The sequence below is a fragment of the Camelus dromedarius genome, chromosome 6 (genome assembly GCF_036321535.1).
Source record: "Camelus dromedarius isolate mCamDro1 chromosome 6, mCamDro1.pat, whole genome shotgun sequence".
NCBI lineage: Eukaryota > Metazoa > Chordata > Mammalia > Artiodactyla > Camelidae > Camelus > Camelus dromedarius.
The window spans coordinates 10,972,269-10,997,177 of NC_087441.1; the positions used below are offsets into that span (position 1 = coordinate 10,972,269).

General features: G+C 45.0%; 1 protein-coding gene across 5 annotated transcripts in view; it reads right to left on the minus strand.

Moving 5' to 3' along the window:
* SCAF8 (SR-related CTD associated factor 8) overlaps nt 1–24,909 on the minus strand; it is a 200,033-nt gene that overhangs the window by 40,037 nt on the left and 135,087 nt on the right. The window contains exon 22 of one of the 5 annotated variants that reach the window (XM_031456601.2): nt 23,001–24,199. The exons of the other annotated variants lie outside the window; for them this stretch is intronic. The gene's annotated coding sequence lies outside the window, so the exon portion shown is untranslated. Of the gene's footprint in view, nt 1–23,000; nt 24,200–24,909 lie in introns of those variants that run through there. 5 annotated transcript variants of the gene reach the window in all.

A 24,909-nucleotide genomic window follows, 5' to 3' on the forward strand; every position in this document is an offset into this window, starting at 1 on the left:
CAATATTCATAGCAGCATTATTTACGACGGCCAAGGTATGGAAGCAACCCAAGTGCCCATCAACAAATCAATGGATAAAGAAGATGTGGTGTATAAACAATGGAATACTACTCAGCCATAAAAAAGAATGAAATTTTGCCATTTGTAACAACATGGATGGACTTGGAGGGTATTATGCTTAGTGAAATGTCAGAGAAAGACAAATACTGTACATTATCACTTATATGTGGAATCTACAAAATAAAACAAACAATAACTATGACAAAAAAGAAGCAGAATCACAGAGACAGAGAACAAACTAGTGATTACCAGTAGGGAGAGGGAAGGGAGGAGGAGCAAGATAGGGATGAGGGAGTAAGAGGTACAAGCTACTACGTATAAGATACATAAGCTATAAGGATACATTGTATAGCACAGGGAATGTAGCCAATATTTTATAATAACTATAAATGGCATATAATCTTTCAAGGTAGTGAGTCACTATGTTGTACACCTGAAACTTACATAACATTGCACATCAACTATACCTCAATTTTTTAAAAAAATGATAATAGTAGCTGACCTGCCAAGTGAATGAGCAAATAGAAAAAGGAAAATAGGGAGATGCTATAGGAGGGATAACATTCTGAAATTAGGGAAAAGAAAAACAAGCAGTGAGAAGGGAAAACTGAGTGGAAAGAAAAGTTCCAGATTATAACGAAGACTGATAGATAAGAGCTGTCTGACAACTACGTTGCCACCCACGAAGCCCCTCACCTGTGTTAGCCTCCCCCCTGTAGTGTGTTCGCCTCACACAGCTTCATGAGGCAGACGGGAAAGGACAAAACCCCGTAGCCTACAGATGAGGAGACAGGCTCAGAAGAGACTTAGATGCTCCAGGTCACAAAATTAGTTAATAATTAGTGACCTCCTTGAGTCCTGTGCACTTTTTCCATTCAAGTGCCATGATTCCTGACTCAAAGGGAAAAAGTAGAAAAAAATGTGTCACCTTTTCCCTCTTTCCTACATCTATTATATAAAAATAAATGGGCTCCAAATGTCTTTCTCCGCTGTGGAAGATGTAATTAAATCATTAGAAAAAAGTAACTAATTTAGGTGATTTATCAGATTATTTCTGAAATAATACCATAACTACCCCTGCCTCTTTTATTATCTAAACAGTAATAAAAGTTAGGGGGAAATGGTAGCGCCTTTTCAGAGGCTGGAGGGAAAAGTCCTTCTTTCATGTTCTGTTTCTTCCACTAAAGACAAAATGGAAAAACACCATCTTCCATTTGGGGACCGGCCACTGGGACCGGCAAGGATTGAAGGGGCACACAAATGCTCTCTTTGGCATCAGGTAGAGTTACTAACCTATCTGAGGAAACCAGATGGAAAGAACAATGGAGGCAAAATGTACTGTACAAAAGAAACAACCATTGCATTTATCACAATCTTGATTCTAAAAATAAAAGGACTGGCTTGGGAGCCCGAGTGTCTCAGGGCAGTGGGGGCTGAATGACTCACAAATGAGCCCAGCTACTCCGTCTCTTTTCCATGGATTAGTCCCTAATGTTTTTCAGACTTTCTCCTGCTCTGGGTGGGATTTTATGGAACGTATGTTACTGGTCTCTAGATGAAAACTCATTGGAAACCAGCTCCCTAATTATGAAATACATTTTGGGACCACTTCCCCTTGCTCAACAAGCTATAGCATTTTGATCTGGGATCTTGTCCTCCAAACAACAAATATGTGTGATCTCTTTAATTTGGCTTCTTGTTTCAACTTAACTTTGGATGCACATACTGCCACCATAGAGTTGGATAACAGCAGATCTTTTATTTTCGAACTCCCTTTAATTTAGAAAATAAAGGAATAAGGCTTACATTGAACTAAGAAAACACTGACTTCAAAATAAGAGTTACTTTCAGACCAGTCCAGGGGGGCTGGTGTCTCCAACCACACGTAGCTTAAATGATCCAGAAACATAAGATGCTTTCAACTAAATGACACCTCTGCATTATCTTGATTGTGTATCCTCAATTTTCTTTTTTAATATACATTTTTAAATGTTTCTTTTGTCTTTTTTTTTTTTTTAATGGAGGTACTGAGGATTGAACCTAGGACTTTGTGCATGCTAAGCATGAGCTCTACCACTGAGCTACACCTCTCTTCCCAGCATATCCCTAATTTTCAAATCCATTATTTCTGCAGGTCGGGAAAACTGTTAGTTCCGATCACTGTAGGAAATTGAAAAATCTCTTCTCAGGAGATACTCTGGCTGAGAATTGGTAAGTAACAGGGTGAGCAGGGGATCTGCCTGGAGCCCAGAGAGTGAGACCACTCCTTACGCTGATAATCATTTTAAGTAGCTCCTGGCACAACACAATCTGGGCTTGACATGGATGGCTGTGAGATAATGAATGGGTCTTTGATTTTAAGTGTCACTTAGCTGTGTAGGTAAAACTCCACTCCCAAACTCAAGGGCTCATCGTCATAATCAAGCACGGAGCACAAGGGCCCTTGCAGAAGCCCACTTCCCTGACAGACTGGCGTTCTAGCAGTTGACAAAACGATCCTTGGAGAAAGGGGCCTTGCCTTATTTGGGCAGAAGCAATTTACTCTGTTCACTAGAAACGCATCTTGCCTAGACTGCAGGGTCGATCTCAAGTGTGCGAGTGATGAGGAAATCCTCTGCAGCTCACTTGCCAAGGTAAAGATCTCAGGTTCATTCTCACAGCAGTTATAATCAATCTCAAGACGTCCTTTGGGCAACAGAGGATGCAGAGACAGCTGCTTCTTCATTAGCCAAGGAAATTAAATAAAAACCTATTGTGAGCAGAGCACCCGTTGGCTGCCACCAGCTCAGTCCCTGGGGGGTGGCCAACCTAGATGAGTGGAAATGCTTTTTTGTCTAGTTGTTCTGTCAATGAGTGACAGAGGGATGCTAAAATCTCAAGCTGTGATTGTAGATTTGTCTATTATTCCCTTAAATTCTGTTCATATATGCTTCACATATTTTAAGCTCTATTACTAGACATTTACAGATTTATGACTGTTATATGTGCCTGCAGAATTGCTCCTTTTATCTCAGGTAATATTCATCATCCTGAAGTCTAGTTTGTCTTATACTAATATGGCCACTCCAGCTTCCTAAAGCACACTGTTTGTAAGACATACTCCACCCTTTTATCTTTGACCTACCTGTAGTTATATTTAAAGGCGGCACATCTTTGAGTCTTTCTTTTTCTCCAGTCTAGTAATCTCTGCCTTCAAATTGTAATGTTTAGTCCATTTACACTTAATGTTCATTACGGACATGGTTGGGTTTAAGTCTGCTACTCCGATTTGTTTATTGTTGGTCTAAGTTTTGTGTTTTTTTTGTTTTGTTTTAATTGCTCTGTTCCTCCTTTCTTACTTTTTTCTGAAGTAATTATTTTTTAGAATTCCATTCTCATCTCCTTTTTGCCTTTAAACTGTGCCCCACACTGTATTTTCTTCAGAAGAGCTAACACAACTTTATAGGAAACAGAAACAAGTGCCCTGATGCCCTCTGCCTCAGGACACTGTATCAGTACATGAAACTATGCAACTGGTTCCTGAGGAGAGCTGGGACTCCAGCCCCCACCTTCCCACCACCCCACAAAGTCCTTGTCAGTAGGGAAAGACAATGCTCCCTGTCTTCTTAAGAGCCCTTCTAGTCCTGTGATTCTACGTACTTGAAGATTATAGAAGTTTTTCTTTGTGTTTCCTTTACAATAATTTTTAAAAAATTTAAATCTCTGGATCTTCACGGCCTCCATCCTAAGAACTGAAATTCCTAAACTTCTGTTTAGTTTTCTTGAGCCTTTTCCGTGAACTTCCTCTCTTTTCATACAGGGCTACAATCCATTCTCTGAAAATATATTTCAAAATCAAGCTTCAGGCCTGAGAGAACTGAATAGATCTAAGGCTTGCAAGGAGCTCCCTCTTGAGGTAGCCTTTATAAAGATGTTGAAAACTGCATTCATTTGGATGAACCGGTTGTTACAATTCCAGCTTCAGGAGCTAATAAAATTTATCTAGGAGACATGCTGGCTAAATTCTGGAAGTAAATATCTTCTTGTTACAAGTAATTCTAACTCCTAAAAGACCATATAACCTCTAACAGAAAAATAAACTCAGTGTCCCACTAAATGCACACCCTACACGTAAAATGCACCAACAACCAGAATGTGGCTCCAGAGTTCTGGTTTACGTTGCTGGTTTCAGATACTGTTCCTTATCTTGCAGAAAGGTGAGCTTTCCCCAGAGACAGAGCTGGTGTGGGTTCGAGTGTGTCTTCTGAGTCAGGGGGACCAGGGCTTGGAGATGGACTCTGCCACTCTGCAGCTGTGTGAGTTTGGGAAGGTCTTAACTCCCCTTAAGCCATCTGCAAAGTGGGGGTGATAAGTGAGTCCACCTCAGGGGGTGTGAAGAGAATTGAGCAGCACAGGGCCCCGCGCACCGGAAAGTGCCCCTCTTTTCTACATTTATAAGACTCTTAGACGAGGGGCAGGACACCATCAAAAAAAAAAAAAAAAATCACCAGGATGCTTCCTGCATACTTCCTTCTTGAGCGAAGGCCAAAAAAAAAAAAAAGTTGCTTTGGTTTTTCACCATCATTTGGGGCATTATCTGCTAAATTCAAACAGTAACGACTGAACTTCTTTAAGGCGGTGTACACAGGCTACTTGGACAAGACCCGTCGGTTCAATGAACGAGCCATTTAAGTCACTTGCCTGGCTTTCACGGTTGAGCCAAATCTACTGGCGAGGGTATCGCACCAGGTCTCCTCTTTAAGCCACTATGAGCCTTCTGACATGGTGCTAGTGCTGCGGAAGGGACACAGTCTATTTGGAATTTCTGATGCTGCCCCTCCACCTCCCTCCAGCTCCAGCCTGGCCAGTGGTGACACACACTCTTTTGCAAACATAACCACCAATGGGCTATTGTGGAGACCATCAGTCTCCTATTTATTTTTGTTTATTTGTCTCTACCTCTGCCCGCATTCCCTGCTCCCTGTTTCCCTTTTCTCTGCAAACAAAGCTGGGAAATTGGCAGGAGAGTACAAGATGTGAACAGCCTTGGGAAAACAAGAAGGAAAAAGATACAGGAAGATAATGATCTCAGTTTCCAACAGACTAGCTGGTGAGTGCTGGGGATACACCCACGGAGGCCAAGTGGGATAATGACAAGACGGGAGAGAGACTGAGGGGTAAAGCGAGATCAGGGAGCTGGGAGTCTGCAAGGCCCTGGGACGGTACGGACCGACTCTGCCAGCTGCCTGGCGCTTCCGCAGGACACAGCCCCCCGTCGGGGCCACAGCTTAACAAGTGCCAACGGGGGACATCGGGGGACATCAGCGCACACCGAGCCTTAGGACAAGCAGTAACACTCAATTAGACCCTCAATTTTATTTATGTCCTTTTCTTTTTTTAATGGAGGCCCTGGGGATTGAACCCAGGACCTTGTCATGCTAAGCATGCGCTCTACCACTGAGCAACCCCTACCCCCGAACCTCAATTTTATTTAAAGACCAGGAGGAGCGGTAGTCAGAGAGGTAGGTAGCTTGACATAGTCCAAGCCATGACTTGTGTATTAAATCAACCTACATGTGGGAAGAAAGTGCAAAGTTCACACAGGTTCTTAAGATCACACGGGAGTTTTGTGATAAACCAAGATATTTCAATGCCTTTGACGACCACCATTGTGCCCTTGGCCCCTGGAGGATGAAGACTGACTTGTTCCCTTTTGCCATTGAGTGCATGGGACAAAGTGTGAGGTGCTGCCTCTAAAAACACCAGGACCAAATAAATAAATAAATAAATAAATAAATAAATAAATAAATAAATAAATAAATAAATAAATAAATAAAATAAAAACACCAGGAAATGGTCCCCATCCTGGGTTTTGTGAAACCTCTTTTGTCCTCGCCCAGCTGGCCTTTCAAAGTGCCTCCAACAGTGAAGTCTTCACTTGGGGAGTGGGCGTGGGAGGGGAATGTTTAGAACCTTCTGCAGGCGCAGGATGTGGCCCACGTGGGGAACCCTGACTCCTCTGATGTCCCTTCTGGCTCTGATGTGCCCTGCCTGGCTCCCCAGGCTTTTAAGTGGGAGACTTCTAGTGTATCGGGGAGCAGGGACCCGGGGGGCGGGCTGGGTTTCCCATCCTGTGACGGATGGGCTGCAACGGGGGGCAGGCTGTGGACTTTCCCACCTGCCTCTCAGGACCCAGGAAGGGGGGGTCCCCAATGTGAAAACAGAGCCGCACGTCACATATCCCAACAGCTTCACCTTGACATCTTTTCAAATCTTGATTTGTCCTCAGTGGAAAATTTAAAAGGGAAGGTGGTAAGCAAAAAGCTTTAACAATCAGGAACATGTTATTTCAAGCCTGTGGCTCTGGCTTTTGTTTCTGTGAAGTCACAGCCACCGAGAGCCACCTTCATCACAATGGCCAGTGACCCCTGTGGAGACGTGCGTGGTCTCCTGAGAAGGGAGGCTAGTGTGTGTGTGGATGAGGCGTCCGGCTAAAACAGCCTGAGTTTAAAAGCACCCAAGTTCCGTTTTTTAAAAACATTAGCTTTCAATAATTACAGCTCACATCCTACGAAATAGGTAAATGTAACTACCCTCATTTTCTGATAAGAAGGCACTGCTAATATCAGTGTTCCTCCTGATGAGGTCTGACTCCACAGAGCTCAGTTCAGGTCAGACACCTGTTTAAAGTCAGTGGAAATTTTGTTTGAGAGTAAAGACATCAGATGAAGGTCCACTTTCCATTGATAAGTTTTAAACTGGGAACGTTTTAAAATTGGGTGTATTTTTATATTCAAAATCTTGGAATAACCTAAAATGGAAAAGAATCTGAAAAGAATACATATACGTGTGTGTGTGTGTAACTGAAGCACTTTGCTGTACACCAGAAGCTAACACAACATTGTAAATAAACCATGCTTCAATTAAAAAAAATTTTTTTAAACTGAGTGCATTTGGGGTCACAGAAGAGCATCTGGTCCTGGGTTCTCATTTGCTTATCCCATCACACTGCTTTGTTCTCATCATGTCATGACTGTGTGGACGGGACAGCCTAGACCCTGCAGAGAGGTGAGGGGAATCAGATGGAAAGGGGACAGGAGAAGCCACGGGGGCTGGAGGGAACCTTCCCCAGGGGAAATAGAATAAAAACAAGGCGGGGGACTGCTGATGACAAGGGCATGACAAGCCGGGCCCGGAAATGCTGCTGTAGTTAAAAGGCAGAGAGCAGAGTCTGGAGGACACATGAACTCCAAGGGCCACCTGACAGCTTCCTGATGCAGCTGACACCTGCAGGTTTTCAGAGCTGGAAACCCGTCCCCTCCTCATACCGTTCTCTGGGTTTCCTTTTGTGACCGTAAGAGGCCATAGCATGCTTGTAGGTGTCGCCACCCCAGCATTGCCCTGCAGGCCTCCCCCTTGTCCTTTCCTGTTCTGTCCATTCTGTCCTGGATCCTACAAGGGGCCTGGGCACTTCCTGATGAAACACCACCTCCCATTGACCGAGTCCTCACGATGCTCCCAGCACTGTGCTAACAGCTTTATCTAACGAACTGCATTTGATTACCCGTCCCCAGAACGTCCATCTCTGCTTTTCACCAGTGGACCCACCGTGCTCCCTGCCCTCTCAACCCTCTGGTTCTCCAAGACACCAGACGGCCACCACAGGGCCCCTTTGCTTAGACAACAATTTTCTCCATCTAGACAAATGGCGCCACGTCTATGCAGACAGAAATCTGAGTTGTCTTTGACTCCTCCCTCCCCTACATCCTCATTCCCAGCCCACCAGGAAGTCTGACAGAGGCTCTCCCCCAAAATATGCACCCTCTTCTCTCATCTTCATGCAGCTCCCCTGACCCCCGAGGGAACTTGGTGGCTGGTCTCCCTGGGCCCTTGCCCTCTTCAATCTTTTGCTCCCGTGGCAGCAGAAGTAATGTGATTAGAATGGTAATATTCTCGGGGTGGGGGGGGGGTAATAGCTCAGTGATAGAGGGCACGCTTAGCATGCACGAGGTCCTGGGTTCAATCCCCAGCACCTCCATTAAAGATATGAACAACAACAAAATAAAGAATGGTAACATTCTCCCACCGAGCACTCCTGCAGGGCTCCCCATCACACCTACCAATGAATACAGACTTCAGTTGCAGCTGGAATGTCATCCCTTGCGAGTTTTTCCTTGGCAGTACTTTTAATTCCCTCTCATCCTGCCCCCCCAGTTCCCTCCCTCAGCCTCTGGCTCTCATCCCTGCACTTAGTATAACTGAAATTATTTTAGCCACTGCTTTGTGGCTTTCCGTCTCAGAACATACAGACCGCGCACGGAGCTTGTGCGTCAGGACCTGCGTTCTGTGTGGGAAGGGTGCTTGTTTGTTCACCACTGTAGCCTAGTGCCTCGATAAATATTTGTTGAAGGTTGAATAAATGACCCATCGGGTACTGGGATTTGGTCCTGCCCTTCACTCCACCCCACCCAGCTCATTCAGCTCTCAACTTCCCAGCTCTCCTGGTTTTTAGTGAAACATTCCCACCAACAGCCTTCCTGCCAGAGGAAGGGAATCAGACGTCCCCTGGAGACCTTTGGATCCCGGATCCTACCTCCCTCAAGTCTAAAGCCTGAGGTAGAATTCCTGGGCCACATTTGGGCCTGGCCAAGGAAGCTTCAAGATGTGAGACGAGGTACCAGCAATCGTGGCGCAGGAAGCCCCAGGTGACAAAGGGCTTCCCACCATTCCTTGAGTTTGACCGACTTTTACCAACAAGACATTCTTCACTTGCTTTCCCAGACTGCTAAAATGCACAGCTGAAATATCTCAGGGAAGGAAGGAGGTTCATCCTGGCTGGGAACCTGTCCGAGTGTGTGAGAGCCCTGCTCCCCTTCACCAGCTCCCGGCCTGCTCTGGCTCCAAGTAGGGACCCAGCACCTCCACGTGTTTACCTGTCTTCCCAGTCTCAGTCTGGGGGACCCCAGTAGGTGGGCAGGGAGACAGACATGGGGTTCAACTCCAGCCCTACCACTTAAACTAGCCATGATCCTGGGCACGTTACCTCTTCTTTATAAACTGCATCACGCACACTGAGAATATTTGCTAGATGTGCTGTGAGAATTAAGTGAGAAAATGTATCTCAAAGTGCTTGGCGTGGAGGGGGTAGGGTATAGCTCAGTGGTAGAGCGAATGCGTAGCATGCACGAGGTCATGGGTTCGACCCCCAACAGCTCTGTCACAAATAAATAAATACCTAATGATCTCCCACCTGACCCCCCAAAATAAAATGCGTGGTGCGGAGCCTGGCACATAGCAAGCAGCCCACAAATAAGAGCTGTTCCTTGCGTGTGTGTCGCTAGCCCGATGGGGGTGGGGGTGCATCCTTTCACAGGAAAACCCAGGTACTGGTGACCTTCGTCCCCAAGCCCACTGCTGCAGGAGGCTGGCCTCTGCCCCGGTCAGTTAGCCCAGGTGGTCCCTCAGCCCATTCTGGCTGGACACGCACTGCTCTCTTCCTTGGTGGGGAGGGGGAGGGGAATGATCTCCACGTGGCCAACCAATCACCTGGTATTTACCCCCCAAGATTTCATTCTGATTTTGTGGGAGCATTTGGTAAACCAGTGGAGGTCACTTGGATTTTTACTGAGGCCTTACGAAGCACCTCACTGAGTCATGGTCCCTGTGAACCTGACGAGCGAGCTTCACTTGGTGCCCCCAGGCCACTGGTAAAGCTGTGGAGGAGGCTGGGGGACCGGGGTTTGCTTGGGTGACCTCCCCAGCAGTTTGGCTCCGTAAAAATACCAACACTGAATCTGTGTGCACCTTTATTTACGTTCTGTTACTGGAAACTGCACCCATCTTCCCCACACCAGGGTAGTGATACTCAAAAGATGGTGGAACTTCTTAAATCAAAGCTGTCAGGAGGCAAATGCCCTTGCCCAGTGACCGTGCAAAGAAAATGCCACCAGCCTGGCCGCTACTGACAGCCGACTCCGAGGATCCGGAGACCAGGACCCGGGGCCCTCACCTTGGACCCCCTCTCCTCCCACCTCCTGCTTCCAAACATCTCTCCACCCACTAGGAGGAGTAGATGTAAGAAGAAAATGTGACATTTCAATCAGCCATTTTTGGGGGACAGGGTAGAGCTCAGTGGTAGAGCACATGCTTAGTATGCACGAGGTCCCCAGAGCCTTCATTAAAAAAATAAGACCTAATTTCCTGCGCCCTCTTCATTATTTAAAAAAAAAAAAACACCAAAAACAAAAAATAAATCAGTCATATTTTATTTGACGTTGACTAAAAGCCAGTTTTTCAATTTTCTCTACAGATTATAAACCCCTGTGCTGGCTCTCAGTGCCTGCACACAACCAGGCTTTGCTCTGGGAAAGGAGAGGTCTGACCGCGGCTCGTCCAGGTCAGAGGCGCCGCTGGCCCCTCAGAGGCATCCTAATTGCCCCTCCCGACAGCTGTGCTGAGAAAAGGAAGCACGTGGCAGGAATGGCAAGAGAAAGGAAAGGGGCTGCCTTCACTCAACGTTATGTATACGCTCTCTGACGGCCGTTCAAATGCAAGCACTGTTCCTCTCACCGTAAGTCAGAGCCTTGTCGTAGTCCTGGTAAAATATGACCGCGATCCATCTCGCTTGAATAAACAGATCGCGATCCTTTTGGCTGGCCTGATCCTAGGAGATTCAGACACTGGCTGGAAACAGTCACCCTGACTCTCTAGTCTGCCTATGAGAGGGGCTCACGGGACCTGGTGTAGGACCGCCCCCCGTCCCCTTCAAGCCCGGGGTCCTTGTAACACTAGGCAGCTTCTGTCCCCTGAGGTCCAGTGCCCCTGAGTTGGGCCCAGGGGCTTTTAAAATCTTCATAAAAAGGTCCCTGGAGCTCCCATGTCACCCTCATCTAAGTATCTCAAAGTGCCTTGTCTGTGGAAATGTTAAAACCCTCAAAGGGGAGATTGATGTTGGTGGTTCTGCCTCAAAGATTCCCAAGAAAGCCAGAGGCCGGGGTTGGGGGCTGAAGACCGTGAATTAAAAAGAGGCTGGGTGTCACCTGCCTCCCCGCCGCCGCCTCACAATGTACTTAGGTTAAAATGCTAATGAGTACAAGCTAGGGGTGTTTTACCACTACAATCCAGAGCTATGAAAAAAATTGATTATCCTTGATTCTTACTTCTTTCTAATGCTACTCTAAATACTGTTAAAAAAAAAAAAGGAATTTAAAAGCAATGACGAAAAATTTAGAGAAACAGACTTAATAAGAAAGAAATTCATCTCCTGAGACGTTGATAAGACAGCTTCCTCTGTAGGATAACGTTCTCCACGGTGGCCCTTTCTCGGTCAAATTACAGTCAATAACTCACTTTTCCATCAGATACTTACTGAGACTTTACTGTGTGCCAAGAGCGCTGTGTGGAATACAGAGGTGAGATTCCTTTCTGGTCCTGGTGGGGACCTCAGTCTCCTCAAGGAAAGAGGTCAGAGATGGACCGTAGGAAGTAAGGAACTTCCAGACACGAACACAACCGGACGGCGCATGCTTTGGACTCTACCCTCCTGCCTGCACTATCACTGCTGCCATTCCTGACCAGCAACTGTTGGAAACGCCTTTTATCACAGCTGAGAGCTTCACACGAATGGGTCTTATGTATTTCCGTTTTACAGACGTGAAATGGGCTCAGGGAGGTTAAATCCCATGGCCATGGTCACAGGGCTAGTCAGCGGTAGAGCTGAATCACACCACATCCAGACGACGCCACAGCTGGAACCCTCACCCCTCACTCACAAACACTCAGGATAGCAGCAGCCTTCCCAGACACCCATGTAACTCACAGCTGTGCTCCTCCTTCCAAAACTGAACTCTAAGTGATGTCTTTAAGACGATCTTGGGGCAACAGGAAAACCATCAACCATGGAAATTGACTCAGTCGTGTCCAACAGCCGGCTTAACCCATTTTTCCATTAAGTTTTTCAGTCAGTCAGCTGTGGCTTACTTCCCACATCCTTCTGGTCTCTCCTCAGACACACGTCCCTTCACCAGCGAGGTCTTCCCTGACCCCCACACATCAAGTATCAGCCGTGGCCTCCCCACCCCTTTTCTAGTCTGTCCTCCTCACCCCGCCTCATTCCCCTGTAGCACCTACAACCACCCAAGATGCCATATTAATGTCGCCTGTCTCTCCCCATTAGATTAAAAGCTCTGTGAAGTCAGGGGCTTGGTTCCTTACATTGCTGTATTTCTGGTACTACAGAGCATCTGGCCCATATTAGACGTGATCCATTAAGTGTATTAAATACATCTGTTGAAATCTCAAAATGGACAAAATGCCCTCCAGACACAGAAGACAGGAGACGTGGAGCGCCACGCTGCTTGGAAGACATCTGTGTCCTTTCATGCTCTGACTGTCGACTGTTACCTCCCTGCACAGACTCAGTCCCCCACCCTGAGCTCCTTGCTGCTTTTGCTCTGTGGTTTTCTTACCTTGGAAACCCATTCCACCCCTATCCACGGTCAAAGCTCAGCTCACATGGCAGCTCTCCCACAAACCCACCTCCACCCTCTCCACGTCCTTCAGAGCAATCCCTCCTCTCTGCAGCTCAGCCTTTCCTTGTTCCTCTGTGAAGTCACAGGCTTCACCCTGCCTTTAGAAGCTTTATCTGGGTCCTCCCAACCATTTCCAGGACAAGATTTCTGGGTCTTTTTCAGCTTTTTATCCTCTGACAAGGTGAGCAGAGTTCTTTGCTTGGTAGGAACCTAATCAACGTTTCTAGGAAAAATGAGAAACAGAGAACACAGGGTACCAGCTTCCACAAGGGGAGGACCGGTGACCCCAGCTCAGAGGGACCGGCAGAATGTTCTTAGGAACAAAATTTGATAAAATGGTTACTGGACCAAATCTCTTTCTTTCTTTCTCTTTCTTTCTTTCCCTTTCTTTCTTTCTTTCTTTAGGTCAGATTGAATATGTATTGGGATACACTATAAACTAAGAATTGACAAATCAAGGATATAACAATGAAATATAAGACCATCATAAATCAACTGATTTTGGACACAAAGATTTTCAAGTGTAAGAGCAAAATAATTAAGCAAATAATTGAGGGAGATAATTATTAAGCAAAAAACCCTCCCCAAAGAAAAAACAAGACAATGAAATCATGGGAACACTAAGATTATATCAACAGAGTTTACACAAGCTGTCAGCTTGCTACTTAAACACTAAGCAAAACACTGATTGATTTAATGGAGAAGCATCCTGATATGCATTGAAACAATTTTATTAAATCTATGATTTGGAAAAAAATTGGTATAAACTATATGCAAGTTAAAACCCTTAAAGGCTGAGACCTTGTCTGTTTTGAGTCACTAATCTATAGGAGGTCCCTCCAATAAAGCTAATTACAGCACCTCGTAAGTCCTTAATAAGTAAGTCAGAAAAGAAACTGAAAAATATCTAAAATTTTAAATTAAATGCTACAATAATGCCAAGACTTTTGTTACCTATACATGCAAAATTATCAGTTTACCAGCAACATCTGAGGAAGTATGTAAGAAGATAATTGTACTTTTTTAAGCAAATTGAAATATAAGTATTATGCAACTGAGTGAAAAACATTCTGAGCCATCTATGTATTTTGTTATAGCTTTAGCTGTTACAATTAATAGGTAAACTTACAATGAACAAAGGATTTACTAAACAATGTCTAATTGTATTAATGGCTATAAAATACCTATCAAGACTCTTTTCTTGCCAAAAATTCCATACATGAAATATGATTATTTATAACATCATCACCAAAGGCTTATAGCACAGTTCCTAGTTTACTGGCATAAGCAGTATTTAATTTAAAAGGCGTATTTATCCAACCACTAGAAAATAAGTTTGTTAATTTGCTTCAGTTTTCAAAAATTAGTTGTCAATTAACTTATTGGCATACCTGGTGCCATCATAAAGTAAGTAAATGTAAATGAACTGCAGACTAAAAGGTGAATTAAACTGTCCACACTAAGCCTGACCTCAGCTTTCACTGAACCTTTTCCTTGGAAAGAAATTGTAAAACTAAATCTCACTCGCATTTGCTTTGCTTGACATAATTGAGTCGTGACCAAAGTAGCCACAGGCGGTCCTTTAAGCCTCAGAAACACGCACCTTTTGGATCCTTGCACCGGGCACACATTTTGTGCCGGCTGTATACTTGCTGAGAGAACTTTTCTAACACTGCTGGATTGGGGCTAAGTCAACCAAATTCTCACATACTTTAATTTAGTGAAAATAGCTTGATTTTGCAAAGAAAAGAGGGCCGACAGGATGAAGAATGCAGTTTGTAATTCAGGAAGAGGGCAAAGCTAACAGGCTTGGTAGGAATATGATCCTGTGATCTACCCATGGCCTGTCCGCTGCAAGCCCATTTACAGAGACCTGAAAACAAATCATTATCACTGGTTTGTGGGCTTCTAGTGTCGTGAAGGGCCTTCACCTGCCTAGAAGTAGTGTCTTTTCCTAGAACAGAGGTCCTGCTTGCAAGGCTGACAGGGCAGCGCCCCCAGGGCAGTCCCCCAGCATCGCCCCCACCTGCGTGCACTGCCTCGAGGCCGAGGTCGCAGCTTCGGCTTTTACTCTCAGCTAGATGCAAAGCAATGGCAAGGTCTGGAGTAAGGGAGTGACAAGATCTGATTCAGTCCTTCAAGTGATTTTTGAGGCCAAAGTTACATATACCCTGTGGGCAAAGTTTCCTATTTACTTTTAGCCTATTGGTACATACACAAATGCATAAATGATGTAATTAATGTACCATTTAAGGAAATTCATGAAAATAAAACACCAATTTCATCCCGTTTGAGTAAAACTCGCTTACCCACTGCACTTTTTAACCTGCAGAATAACCCCCTTTTAATTTACAGAAGTAAACTTAATGGTGAACTTTGGAAAGACAGTTATTTCACGTGTTTCTGTCAGAGGCTACAAGAGGCACGATCTGGTGCACATAGTCACGTCTCGACTCCAGCCTTGGCCAGCACCTCAGTTTCAAACATACAGAGGAAAATGACGGCTGGCACCGGCTGGCCCCAGGCCCACCGCGCCCGGCAGTCTGCTGGCTGGCCCCGCGCTCGGCTCCCCCGGCACCTAGAGGGGATGCAGACCCCTCCTCGTTCAAACAGCATTGCCTACAGACCAGTTTACCTAGAAAGTTTATTAAAAGCTGTTTTAGAAAAATATGGACTAGCCATCTTTTATTCCATAAACTTCCGGGCTTGCTAGACTCATGTACAACAAGGAGGTGCTCCTTCCAGACTTGGGAAATTACAACACAAATCAAGAAAAGTCAGAGGTCAGTCGTATGACAGGAGCTGATGTAAACGGCGAGCAGGAGGAGACCAAGATTCTCTTATTTTCATCATCAACTTAGAACTTGAATGATCAGGCCTGATTCCTTCCTAGTGCAGTTAAAAACATTCGTTTTTTAAAAAAATAATATTGACGCGACAACGTGATTTCACAATGCAGAGAATGCTCGGAACAGATGGGCTCTGTCAGACCTAGCGTCTACTTCCAATCAATTTCCCATTTTGTCCTCAAAACAACCCTGTGAAGTAGGCACAGCTGGCCCCATGTGACAGATGGGGCGCAAAGGCTTAGAGGAAGATGAGGTTCAGCCTGGCCCACGGTGGGACTGGGATCCTCAATCTGGGCCAGTTGACTCTGGAGCCTGAGTGGCCAACCACTGGACCGCACTCTCTCCTGGGGGGAGCGGGGTCCTTTTCCACAAGGCACGATCTGCGGATCCCGTGAATTCCTTCCACCTACAGCTCTAGACCCCACCAAGGAGCCCTGGGTGCTAACATTTTCTCTCTAATTATAACTTCATAACAACTAGGTGGTTCTGCTGGTGTCAGGGTCTAACAGAGTCCAGCAGAGAGTTGTCCAGTCCCCTCATCCTGTCCACCCTCTGGCCAGTGAGCCCTCGTGAAAACAGAACGACGCTAAAGGCAGAAGGGAGTGCAGAGCCTCCCTCTTCTTGTAGGCCTTTGCCACTGCTATCGACGGTCTGTCACCCCAAAATTCATAAATTGAAAACCTGACCCCCCGTGTGACGATGTTCAGAGGCTCTCGGGAGGGGATGAGGTTGTAAGGGCAGGGCCTTTATGAATGAGACCACACGAGAGACCCCAGAGCTCTGCCTTCTCCCTTCCCCTCTGTGAGATGTCCGCGAGGAGAGGCCCTCACCAGACGCCAGACCGGCCGGCGCCTTGATCTTGGCCCTCGCAGCCTCCTGAGCTGTGAGCAGTAAGGGTCTGGTGTTTAATAAGCCCCCAGTCTACTGGGTTGTGACAGCAGCCAGTCGGACGAAGACATCTACTTTCCCCAATCTGTGGCCTGCACTCCTCCAGGCCTGCCCAGATTCCGGCTAGGACCCTGAGCCAGACGGAGTCCTCACTGCAGGTTAAAATAATGAGGATTTTCAGCAGCTGCAACAGCTCTGCCTTGCGGACATAACATCCCTGGTTAAAGGGAAGTGGAAACCTCGCTCCGGGCACAACAGCACTGACTCGGGCTGTGATACATGGGGAATGAGCAAAACCTGGGACTGAAGCATCCCCTATACGTCGCTGATGCTTAAAACCTGCTGGGAAACCTGGGGAGGAGGTGGGAGAAAAAGTGTGGCACCAGGGTCAGTCCCCACTGTGCTCCCCACTCCTCTGCGCTCCTAGCAGCTCCCTCTGTCCTGGTTCCCTGATTAGTAGATCGTACTGGAGGTTTACCAAGCTCTTTGCAAATCTGAAAAGCCACGGCCCCATGAAAGAAATATTTCAGTCTGCCTAAGATGCCGCATGTACTTTCAGAGGGCTCACAGTTAAGAAACCCTGGGGTTCAGGTGAGCCTCCTTTCGGCTCTGACACACTAACTTCCGCTGATTCTGTCTGGAGGGAGCGCACACCACTCTCCTCCCGTCTTCACTCCACGGAAGACCGCCTGCCCGGGGCTGCTCCAGGCAGCGTGGGACAGGCTTGCCAGCCGGTCTGCGAGAGTGAACCGGGCTCATCCCAATAGGCACTGTGTTTGTGGTTCTTCCTTTCTTTCTTAATGAGGTTAATTTTTGCTTATTGGAGATGAAAGTAAAACAAGAAATGAATAAAGATGGGACGAGTGGAAAAGAGAGACCTCTGAGATTAAAGAATGCTCTTAGATTAAAGAGAACTCTTAGATTAAAGGCGGCAGAGTCTAATGGGACGAGGACCGTGGAGGAGCCGGGCATGCTGTGGGGAGACGGGGACAGCCCCACCCCCTCTCATCCCCTCACATCTGTCCCGAGGGATGCACTGGGGGCCACGGCAAGCTGTGGTCAGCAAACGTGCCCACCAAGCCCATGGAGTCAAACTGGCCTTTTCAGAAGCATCCACTTCCCAGTTTTTCTGGGACTGATCTGCCAAGTAGATCCTGTCCACAAAGCCCTGGGCAGACTCACCCCATCCTGGGAAAACAGATGAACACAATAGCCTTATCTCTGAGTATAAGGTTGTATCATTCTTTCCAACAAGCCAGCAGTAGATGAACAATTCAACTTTGGCGGGGTGGGGTTGGGGGAGGCTCTCATGTGGCAGGGGGCCCGGCTGTCACCCTACCTGTTTTCACTTTCATTAAGCTGACGTCACAATCATCCGCAGTGCACTTCCTCGTCTTTGGAATGGATTAAACCTTATTTTCCCCAGGGGTACAGGATGGCAACCACTCTTTCCTGCGCCAAACACGTTACGAGCGTGGTCACTAATCACATAATGTACATGATATTTCCACTCCACAGATGGGAAAGCTGCCAGCATGACTGTCTCCACTCTGCAGACAGGAAGTCAGGGCTCGGCAAGTTAAGTAACTTGCCCCAACCACACAACAAACAAGAGGCAGGGCTAGGATGCAGGCTCGAGCTGACCAAACCTGTCCTTTCTTCCTTCTCACCCAGCAGTCCCCAAAGGAGTCTGCACAGCAGGGTCCCCTGGGGAGCTCTGAAAATTCCCAACACCCATGGCACAACCTCAAAATCACAGTCTCTCGAGAAGGGACGTAGGCATCCGTGTCTTTTAAGCTTCCTGGGTGATTCTAATGAGCAGACACCATGTTAGCGCCTGGAAGCATCTTCAGCTGCAGGTACTTGCCAAAAAAGCCATGTGCAAATCAAGAGACATGAATAGAAGGAATCAAACCAAAGACTGAGCTGAGTAACTGAAGAGACACACCTAAATGAGGAAATCTGCTTTCTCCGGGCAATGGAAGAAATTCAAATAAAAAACCTCCCTGATGCAAGCACAGATAACGCCAGTGGGATGCTGGTTTTTAGTGACTCCATGTTTAAGGGCTGAACAAAAATAGACTAAGTAAATCTCTTCTATTAGGTGGGGCTCATTTTTGTTCAGCTCTTGGGAGGAGAGTGACTGTTTAGGTCATGTCTATTTATGTTAGAGGCTGGTTCTTTGCAAACCCAGCTCTGTGGCTGGCACTGCCACTGCCCCCAGACTGGTAAGCTGAGGCCTTTTTGCAACACAGAGACTGGTGGGGCATTTGGGTAAGTGCATTTAGAAATACATTCCAATTCCTTAAAAACTGGAAGTTGGCTGGAAAAGCCTCAATCCCCCACTCTGCTAGAAAGGAAGAGTTTATTGTGTCACTATCTTGCAGAACCTGTTTGAAAAATTTGATGGTCCAGTTAAGCATATGGAGGAATTCCTGCTTTTACTTGGACTGGAAGTAGCATTTTCATTGAATAGGACGTTTCTGCTTATGTCTTGGCTGAAGTCCAAGACAGGATCATTAACAAATGATTTGGTGGTAGTCATGCTTGTCCTTACTCGAGTTAATACTTTGTTTTAAGTAACAGGCATTGCCTGCTTGGGTCTATGGTGTTCATTACTGAAGGGAAATCCTTGAATTTCCAAAGCAAACCTACATATCACAATCCAGGTAGGTCAATTCCCATACTTAGATCTGATACATCCTTCTGCCTCAGATAAGAGGGGAGCTAATGATGAATGAAATCCACAGTTCACTGGTTTTCTGTTGGTTTTATTTTCCCCTTTTTTATTTAACAGTAATATCTTTCTACACACGCTATAACTAGACCCAAAACACTGTATTCTGTGCATCTGTTTACTGTGACAAGGATCTGGGAAAACCAGTCTTGTTGTTTGTGTCCTGCTCAGATGGCTCCAGAAAAATCAAACTCACGTCAGGAAAAATGTGGACTAAGAATAACTTTCTATGTATTCCATCCCCTCTTTCATTAGATTCTGTCCTGGTTCCATTAAGTGTGTGTATATATATATATATATATATATATATATATATATATATATTCATATAAATAAATATATATGAAATAAGAGTGATCTCCCAGGAAACTCTGAATTCAAATGGTTTAATAGTAGAAATGGCTTCTTGTGTTCTACTGATAGTTTCCCAAAGTCATTTTATAAAGTCAGTTTTGTCACTTTGTAAAGGCAAAGTCACCATGCCTGAGTTTTCCATCCATTCACTTACAGCTGAAATGTGTCACTTCTCATGTCAAATTTAATGGCAGCGTTCACAGGTGGTGGTACTAGTTTCCTTGCTAAAGTCTAGGGGTTTAGAAAAAGAGGGATCCTGTTTAGGATCTGTTGCAAGGACTGACCAAACGGAGAACCTATTTGTGAAAGATCGATACAGGGAAGTTTGCTACGAGGCCACTGAAATCAGGTAAGTCCTTAGAAATATGACACTTTTGAATAGGAATATTTCATTGCTATAAGTAAATATAATCCCCAAATTCTAAAAAACAAGTAAACAATAAACTTATTGCTGGCTAGAAAATAGCAAAAAGATAAACTGTAAGAACTGTTTTCTTTTTTCTATAGTGGAAAGTTGAGATAATAAAAAAATAAAAACTAGTCACTTTTAGGGGAACTCTGGGTTGATACCTGACTAAGTGAGCCTCTTTCGTGTTCAGCTTGTGTTTATCACACAACACACACCTGTATTCCCGTCTAATATGCAGATCAGAGTGATGTGCACAAGCCATTTTCATTCATTGCTTCATCTCTGATCCCAACACAGTACCAGGCATCTAGTAAACACTAAATAAATGTGCGTTGGATGCACAAAGGAGCATTGGTATTTGGAGAGAAATGTCCAACATTCTAATAAAAAGCCAGACTTGTTGCCTGGAGTCAGATAGTGTGAAGGAGACGGGGCTTCAGTCGCGGTCAGGACGGCCGCATGTAGGTCTCATCCCTGGGGCTGGTGACCATTCTCTGGGAAGGCACCTCCCCATCGGCTCTGGTTGCAGGACCCCAGCTTGGCCTCCCCTTCCCGGGGGCCTCCGGGCAGTCCCCAGCGAGGCCTCCACTTGGGAAGTCTTGCTTCTCCGTAGCCTAAGTGGGCCCGGGTCTCTCTGCTACGACCTCCAGGCCCATGAAGTGTGTCCATGCGCTTCCGTCGACAGAGGCCAAGTCAAACTCTTGATAACACTGACACTTCTGGCAAAAAGCACTTCCTTTCCCTCATTAGCTTTTTCTTTTTCCTGTCAGTAATGAAAGGACAGAAATGATGCAGTGACAAGGAGGAAGGTGCCCCTGAATGTTTGCTGTGGCTCTTAAGTTTGCTTGACGTCATGTGGGGGAACTTTTAAATATTAACGCTCCTCTTCACGAAGGATCCTTTAAGATGATATAAAATGAGAATTTGGCTCAGTCTTCACATATATAATTTTTAAACTTTGGAAAAGCAACTGCTTCTACTCAATTATAGTCTCCTCCCCCACGATCATCCAGGCAACAGGATAAAAGGTGAAGTCAAGTTCTTTCCCAGACAGGCGAGCTGTCAGCCCCAGCCAGCTGAAAGCCGCACTTATTTCTAGGCTATGAGATCCTTCGGTGCATTTAAAAATTTGTATTAATATTATGAACGTTATCTGTTCAGAAAATACAATTAAGTATAGTACTTGGGCGCGTGCATAAAAAATTTAGATAATAAAATGTATATATATTTCTAGTTTACAATTTCCTTTCCTAAGCTGTCTATAATAATAGCCATTTGTTCTGTTTGTATATTTTTGGGTTAAAAAATTATTCTTGCAATAACACAAGAATGTGAAAATGAGCTTCATTTTCTTTCCTAGGAGCCCGTGGGTAGAGTCTTTTTCTATGGTATTTAAAAAAATGTTTTGAAAGAGATGTGTACCTCAGGAGAAATAAGAGAAGCAAACATAACATTTCTCACAGACACTAAAAGGTGCAGGAAGTATCTCTAACACAATAAATATGACCCAGTCTAAACACTGTGCCAGACTCCTCTCCTGGTAATCTTGAAGCAGTCCCCCAAGGAAAGCCCAGCCATAAAAATGATGTGATTTGAAGCCACCCACAAAAGTGCAAAATATTCCCCAATTTTAACAAATAGAGCCAGAAACAGCAGATTTAGGGAAACTACTAAAATGAATGGGAAGAGGCTTTCTTGTAAAGCATCAAACTCAACCACTTTCTTAACTGCTTGGACCCTTAAATCATTTAAAATACAACTTGCTTTGAATAAAAGTAATCTACGTGCAATTCCTACGCAGAGACCATTCTGAAACAGATGTTTGGGGGTTTGGGTTCCTTTCCCCCCTACTCTCTGAAGAATTTACTAACCGCAAAGAAATTGCTTAAGACCACCCACCTCATTTGAATGAGATCTCAGCATCAGAATTCAAGTGAGAAGCCAACGTTTACTTACAAAACCGAACAACCCACATCAAGGACGCTTTCCAATAGTGTCAATGCCGAAGCACTTCAGTTTGTCAAAGTCACCTAATACTGTTTTTATGTTTTTGTTTTTCTAATACAGTTTTTAAAACCAACTTGAAATGTTCTAAGTCTCTCGAGAATGGTGGCTTTTGAAAGCCTTCCTTTGCCGCAGACTGAAGGCAGGGAGGGAGTGTGGACTGTTAAATATTCATTCTGATTCACAAAGAGAGCTTGGCCAGATGCTCAGGCAGAGAGAGGGTAGCAGAGGCTTCGGAAAAGGGAATTAATTCATCCAGGGAACAAAGGCGTCGACCTCTGCCCTCAGCACGGTGCCTTGGGACTTTAAAGAGACTACTCCTCTCACAGAAGGGCAGGATGCACACTTGATCCTACAATCGCACCTCCAGCCGGGCGCTGAGCCTGCGCACAACTCGGTCTGAAGGAACGATCCTATTTCTAAGCTTGTGCACCATTCTGCTCTTTCTCCGGCCACCCACCCACAGAAAAGAGCCCAGAACCTCCTCTTAGGTTCTTGCCCCCCTAATTTAAGGGTTCCAAAATAATCTGCTCACAAAGGTACTAGAATGTCCATGTTAGTCCTCAAATCCATGCTGCTCCTTTTTTAGGGGGATGCCAGAAGGCTGGGGCTGGGATGAGTGTGTATCTGCCAATTGCAGGTTTAGTTACAAAAGAATAGAAGGAAGGGGGAGGGGTCTTTTCTTATCTCTACATTAAATTTAGTAAAAGTGCCAAGCAAGGTCTAAGTTTTCTACAGAGTCTTCTCACGCGTTTGAGTATCTTTGGAGATTTTCTTTTTTTTTTTCTTACTACAATATTGTGGAATCCATAAAAATACACTCTAACACACAACACACAGGGCAGAATGAAACAAAAAAGACGCAACTGAACAGCCTACGGCTATAGCCAGACAGCCCACATTCCTTCTCCAATTTTCTACTTACTTAATAGAAAATATCAAAATATACTATAAGGATACGGTAATCAATTTAATAGAATATATGGTATAATCAGAAACTGAAGAAAGCTAATGTGCTATCCTCAAGGATTATCTTTAATCTGGGTTGTAGAATGCATTATCAAAAATACTTTGACATTCAAAAATATCTTAGCCTTTCAACAAATAACGAGTGTTCAAATATAGAAAAGGACAGTGATTCAGTGAGAGACTGTGGAAGCCCTAAACTACATATATATATATATATCTCCCCAGCTAGATACATGGCCACACAAATCACTCGGCTTACAGGCAAAGACGAACCACAAAAGAGGCACTGAGCTACCAAGCAAAATAAACGACCGGCAACCAAAGTTCATTTCAATTTTTATTATGAATGTCCAAAGTGACAGCATACTGTGAGAGTGTTAGGTTCTCATGATTAAATTTCAGGAGACCACGGACTACAGCATTCCAAGCACTTTAATTTGTGACAGAGCCAAAACAAATAAAAGAATAATAAAAATATTCTTTAAGTGTAAAGGGTGCTCATACTCAAGTTTGCTTGTTTGTTTCCCTGCAGATATTGTGAACACTGATCGTTTCCAAAACACAAATCCTGGTCTGGATTCTTGCAACAAACTTTTATAACCTCTGCCTGAATAAGAAGCAACTAAGAAACGTACTTATAAAGTATATTTGCGATACAGTGTCACACGCCCACACTGTCCTGTCCTTCCTCTCCCACGAGGCTTCTTGTCTGCCACCGGGCACCTGCCGTTTATAAAAACAGGACACGAAGGGTGGAGTGGGATACCCCAAAGAACCTGAATTTCCTCAAAGCTGCGTTTTTCTAAATGAAAGTTTAAGACTTCCAACGTCTGAGAATGTCCAAAGAGATGACTAATAATAATGGATTAAAGCCACCAGTCAGGAATTACAGTCTATGCACGCTGTGTCCGGGGGAAAAAGCCTTGGGTGACTAAAGCTATGGTTCTAGCCATCGGTAGTTCCAACACAATATGACATGTTTTCCCCTGAAGGGTTTCCTCGTCATCCATCCTTTTCATCATTGGTACAGGATGATGCTACAGAGTTTGTTGCCATGGATATTCCAAAAGATTCTGAATCTGCAGAGGTGCATATCTCTTGCAGATGTAAAACTGTTCATCTGAGTGGATCCTCAAAAAGAACAATTATGAAATAAAAACTCATAGAGTTTGTGTTTAAAATTTATAAAATTCAACCTGCTCCAACAGGTAATAGAGGGAGGCATGCTTGCAACCTCTGGATCCTAGCAGAAACAATGTTTGAGAGCACACAGCCTTCTCAATAGGTAACGGCGGGTTTCTTTTAACGCTTCCTTAAACAAGATCCGACGTGAGGCCCATTAGAACTCTGAAGCACGTCTCACTTATTTCTACAAGGCCTGGGACACACGAAGCTGCCAGAACTTCATTCATCATCTTGCCTGTTGACAAAAGGAACAATAACTGGTCATCACTGGTCAACGGAATCACTTTCCCTAGTTTTTTTTTTTCCCCCAAGATAATTCCTAAAGAAGAGGCAGTGTGAACACAATAGTAAATGTTTCAATGTTTGATGAATTTCTGTGCTCTCAAATGCCCCTCTCCTTCCAGTAGAGCAGAAAGAACCAGAGTGTTCGTCTCTCCTCAAAGCAAGAATGGTTCAGGAGGGACCCCTGTCCTGGGAGGCTGCACGTCCCTTCCGCCAATAACTAACAACGTCACCTCACCTTGCTGGGCCCTGCTTCCTGCACGTAGAGACTAAGAGGACTTCAGTGGCTGAGGTCTAAAAATAAAGCCACCAACTAACCTTGAATAAATACATTAATAAGTACAACAACATGGATGCTCTCTGTAAGAGCACACTAGCCAGCCCTAAAACCCAGCTGGTGGGGCTAGTTTAAGTAATTATGTCAAATAACTTTACAAAGACACACACACGTTAGTAAGCAGAGGTGGGATCTAGACCCAGGAGGTCTCAGCCTAAAACTGATGCTTTCAGCCACCATGCCGAACAACCTCACCATACCTTGTTAAAATGATAATGAACTGGGGCTGGGAAGTTTAATGTGACTTTCTCAGCTGTCACAGGTACAAACAGGAATTAGGTTCACTATTTAGAACCACTAATAGTTCCTATTAGGAACAAAATAAT